Source organism: Camellia sinensis, chromosome 4, assembly GCF_055761805.1.
Source record: "Camellia sinensis isolate YWXY chromosome 4, ASM5576180v1, whole genome shotgun sequence".
Lineage (NCBI taxonomy): Eukaryota > Viridiplantae > Streptophyta > Magnoliopsida > Ericales > Theaceae > Camellia > Camellia sinensis.
Window position 1 is genome coordinate 116,119,190 of NC_138964.1, and position 6,010 is coordinate 116,125,199.

A 6,010-nucleotide genomic window follows, 5' to 3' on the forward strand; every position below is an offset into this window, starting at 1 on the left:
TGTTGTAAAAAAAAAAAAATTGAACTGGATCTATCGGTGGCAACTCTTTAGGAACAATTGCAAACAATTAGAATAGGTGAGAGAAAGGTATAAAGCGGGTTCGGTTAAGTTTTCATCCATATCTATACCATATACTATATTATACTATACTATATATATAACCAAATGTACTTATTTTGTAAAAGCTTCAAAATATTTATTCTCAAATTCTCATAATTTTAAAACTCTCTCTTTTCTACGTGGCACCCTTCTTTGATTGCCATTCACGTTTTCTATTTTTCTTCATTTTCTATTTGTTTAATTAATTAAAATGAAAATTAATTTCATTGTATATGGATAAATATTTGAATTTCAAAATTCCTCAATATAGCTAAACATATAAAAATTGAAAATTAATTTATGAAAATTAATTTTATAGTTTACAGATAAAGATAAAAATTAAACAATTTATTTAAAAAAATTAATTTTATAACTTATATAAAATTTAAAATTTCTTCCCATAAATAAACATATAAAAGTTGATAAATAACTTATAACAATTAATTTCACCGCCTGCAAATAAAGATAAAGATTAAATAATTGATTTAAAAAAAAAAAAGGAATCTTTTTCCCTCCTTCATTTTGTACTTCAACTAATTTCATAATAGATAAACATATAAAAATTCATAAATAATTTATGAAAAATTATTTCATGACCTATAGATAAAGATAAAAATTAAAAAAATAAATGTACTTATTTTGTAAAAGCCTCCAAATATTTATTCCAAAATTTTCATAATTATAAAACTCTCTCTTTCCTACGTGGCAACCTTCTTTGATTGCCTTTCATATTTTCTATTTTTCTTGATTTTCTATTTTTTTTGATTAATTAAAATGAAAATTAATTTAATTGCTTATGGATAAATATTTAAATTTCAAAATTCCTCCATATAGATAAACATATAAAAACTGAAAATTAATTTTATAGTCTACAAATAAAGATAAAAATTAAACAATTTATTTAAAAAAATTAATTTTATAACTTATATATAATTTAAAATTTCTTCTCATAAATAAACATATGAAAGTTGATAAATAACTTATAACAATTAATTTCACGGCCTACAAATAAAGATAAAGATTAAATAATTGATTTTTTTTTAAAAAAGGAATCTTTTTCCCTCCATTTTGTCCTTCAACTAATTTCATTATAGACAAACATATAAAAATTCATAAATAATTTATAAAAATTTATTTCATGACCTATAGATAAAGATAAAAATTAAAAAAATAAATGTACTTATTTTTTAAAAGCCTCCAAATATTTATTCCTATATTTTCATAATTATAAAACTCTCTCTTTCCTACTTGGCAACCTTCTTTGATTACCTTTTATGTTTTCTATTTTTCTTGATTTTCTATTTGTTTGATTAATTAAAATGAAAATTAATTTCATTGCTTATGGATAAATATTGGAATTTCAAAATTCCTCAATATAGATAAACATATAAAAACTGAAAATTAATTTATGAAAATTAATTTTATAGTCTACAGATAAATATAAAAGTTAAACAATTTATTTAAAAAAATTAATTTTATAACTTATATATAATTGAAAATTTCTCCCCATAAATAAACATATAAAAGTTGATAAATAACTTATAACAATTAATTTCACAGCCTACAAATAAAGATAAAGATTAAATAATTGATTTAAAAAAAAAAAATCTTTTTCCCTCCTTCATTTTGTACTTCAACGAATTTCATTATAGATAAACATATAAAAATTCATAAATAATTTATGAAAATTTATTTCATGACCTATACATAAAGATAAAAATTAAAAAAAATAAATGTACTTATTTTGTAAAAGCCTCCAAATATTTATTCCTAAATTTTCATAATTTTAAAACTCTCTCTTTACTATGTGGCAACCTTCTTTGATTGCCTTTCATGTTTTCTATTTTTTTCTTGATTTTCTATTTGTTTGATTAATTAAAATGAAAATTAATTTCATTGCTTATGGATAAATATTTGAATTTCAAAATTCCTCCATATAGATAAACATATAAAAACTGAAAATTAATTTATGAAAATTAATTTTATAATTTACAGATAAAGATAAAAATTAAATAATTTATTTAAAAAAATTAATTTTATAACTTATATATAATTTAAAATTTCTTTCCATAAATAAACATGTACAAGTTGATAAATAACTTATAACAACTAATTTCACGGCCTATAAATAAAGATAAAGATTAAATAATTGATTTAAAAAAAAAGAATCTTTTTCCCTCCTTCTTTTTGTACTTCAACTAATTTCATTATAGATAAACATATAAAAATTTATTTCATGACCTATAGATAAAGTTAAAAATTAAAAAAATAAATGTATTTATTTTGTAAAAGCCTCCAAATATTTATTCCTAAATTTTCATAATCATATAACTCTTTCTTTCCTACGTGGCAACCTTTTTTGATTGTCTTTCATATTTTCTATTTTTCTTAATTTTCTATTTGTTTAATTAATTAAAGTAAAAATTAATTTCATTGCTTATGGATAAATATTGGAATTTCAAAATTCCTCCATATAGATAAACATATAAAACTGAAAATTAATTTTATAGTTTACTGATAAAGATAAAAATTAAACAATTTATTTAAAAAAATTAATTTCATAACTTATATATAATTTAAAATTTCTTCCCATAAGTAAACATATGAAAGTTGATAAATAACTTATAACAATTAATTTCACGGCCTAGAAATAAATGTAAAGATTAAATAATTGATTTAAAAAAAAAACCGAATCTTTTTCCCCACTTCATTTTGTACTTTAATTAATTTCATTATAGATAAACATATAAAAATTCATAAATAATTTATGAAAATTCATTTCATGACCTATAGATAAAGATAAAAATAAAAACAATTATTTAAAAAAATTAATTTCATGACTTATAGATAAATAAACATATAAAAATTGATAACTAATTTATAAAGATTAATTTCGTGGTCTACAGATAAAGATAAAGATTAAATAATTGATTTATAAAAAATTAAAATAATAAAATTTAGATAAAGATATGATTTGTTAATCTATATATCTATCAAAAACATATATATCTAAATAATTTTATAGTCTACAAATAAAGATAAAAATTAAAAAATTAATTTCACAACATATAGAAAATTTAAAATTGCTTCCCATAAATAAACAAATTAAAGTTGATAAATAACTTATAAAAAGTAATTTTATGGCCTACAAATATAGATAAAGATTAAATAATTGATTTGAAAAAATGAATCTTTTTTCCTCCTTCATTTTGTACTTTAATTAATTTCATTATAGATAAACATATAAAAATTAATAAATAATTTATGAAAATTTATTTCATAGCCTATAGATAAAGATAAAAATTAAAAAATATTTAAAAATTAATTTCATGACTTATAGATAAATAAACATATAAAAATTGATAAATAATTTATAAAGATTAATTTCGTGGTCTACAAATAAAGATAAAGATTAATTAATTGATTTACAAAAAATTAAAATAATAAAATTTAGTTAAAGATATGATTTGTTAATCTATATATCTATCAAAAAAATATATATCTAAATCTTTATTTTGATTTACTCATATTTTTTTTTCTCTTGGACAACAAGAAACTAACAAAATAAAAAATTAAAATTAAAACTAATAGAGTAGGAAAATTGTATCAAATCAAATTAAGAAATTAAATAAATTTATACCATTCTATGCTAAAAACGAAATTAAAATATAAACTGAAACTGAATAATCCCAAAGCTTACAACCTTATTTATCATAATAAACTTACTTCTTGGACAATAAGAAACTAATAAAATAAAAAATTAAAATTAAAACTAATAGAGTAGGAAAATTTTATAAAATCAAATTAAGAAATTAAATAAATTTATACCATTCTATGCTAAATTAAATATTCCTAACTAAATATTAATTCTAAAATATATAATATTTAAATCTCATATGCATCAAGATGGTTCAAAAAAAAATACCACAATAACTATGTATTTATCAATTTAGAAAACAAAGAGTCTCTGGAAATCAACTCTGAAAAGGAAAATATGGAAGTTATGAAATATGATTTATCTCTGCAATACGGAGGCAAATCCTCGCATGGATATACTATTAACACTGAATTGTCCCTAAAATCCCAATCCTTGAGGTATTAAGATAGTCCATCTATTCTATGTGAAGCCATATGTGCCTATCAAAAACAATAAATTTGAGTTATAACCAAATTTGTATACTACAAACTAAAATAACTTAACAAATTAGGGAGAGCTCCCTTTCATAGTTAACAGGTTTAAACTATTTTGGCCGGTCCAACACACCCACTCTCGTATGATATATTAAAATTTGGAAAAATTGTTTTACTTATTGTACGGAAAAGAAATAAACCTTCTCGTAAAATCCTGTTGATCAAGTCTGCGCTCCTTCGTACGACGTCGTTTTATTGCCTGAAAACACAAACGTGAGCTAGCCTGCGGGTGTGTGCCGGAAACCTCTCCGATGCCTAAGTTAGTAAGCTTGATAAATAGACAAAAGCTCTGTGTATTTAGAAAGCAAAGTTGTGTTACCTCTCCAAAAGTGATGTTTGTGAGCTTTTATAGGTTTTGCATGGCACAATCCTAGTAGGACTTCTCCGTGCAAAGTCCTCCTAGGATTCATACTCCTGAAAGATCATACTTATCCTTCAACACCCCCCCTCACTGCTTAAACCAAGTGAGATGGTTTTTACCATGGCCGAACTCCAACAGGACCGAGGTAATCATGGCTATGCTGAGCTGTAGAGTAGGCCGAACCGTCTTTAGTTCGGTTCTCCTTTTCACTACTCCTTATATCGGTTCCTCATGTACAAAGAATGGTGTGGTTAGACCGAGCTACTGAGTAGTAAGGTTCTGACCGGTCTAACCACAATACGTCATGACCGAGCTAACACTGAGACCGGTCTAACTTCAAAGCGTCTTCAAACAGGCCTAACTCCAAGTCGCTTTCAGACCGGAGTAACTTTACATCTCTCTCGGGCCGGAGTAACTTTACGGCATTTTTACTCAGCTCTTAGTAATGTGGCCCATAACAACTCAGCTCGGCCCACTAGCCAGTTCGGCCCAATTTTCATATAAATTACCCTCTTAATTGCCCCGTAATTCCATCTGCGTAGGATGATTGGGATTACCTGTTTTCCCAGCCGAGCTAAGGTTTTTTAAGCCTTTTCAGCCGAGCTTAAAACCCTTTAGCTTTTCCAACAGAACTCAAGCCCTTTAGTTTTTCCAGCCGAGCTCAAATCTTTTAGCCTATCCAGCCGAGCTCATTCCACACCGGGCTCTGTTTGTCTGGTCAAAACGTCTCTTCAATCACAGCAACTGAATCGTTTCTCCTTTGAAAAAACTAGAAATCTCCTAGATGTTGATTTGTGATTATGTATCAATTTTAAGCAGAATATAACAATCCCAATCAAACAATCAAGACAAAGAAACACAACGATTTTACGTGGAAAAAATCACAATTGGACACCTCTAACTGTGATCCAAAAACCACGGGCAACAGCCACAAGACAATCCACTAAGAAGAATTAAAGGAATTACACAGGTATACTCTCAATTACCTAGCGAATCCACAACGCCTAATTGAACCAACCTCTATGTGCCTCTTCCAACCCCATCTTCACCACGGAATTGTCTTTCTGATGAGCCACTCCGGATTCCACCACAGCTTCAGGCTCGAATTCTTCAGAATCCACCGAAGAACAACACTCTCTTTTGTAGAACAAAACACAACCTTTGATGTACTCTCTTTAGAACAAGAGTTGAAGACTCAATCAAAACATCAAAGAAAACTAGCAAAATCTCTTCAGATATAAACCTTAAGATCCAAAAATAAGATCTGGAGGAGTTTAATCAATACCCTAGTTTGGGAGAAAACCAAGTATTTATAAAAAACCAAAGCAATCCTAGTTTCAGAAGAAAAACAACTCCTTA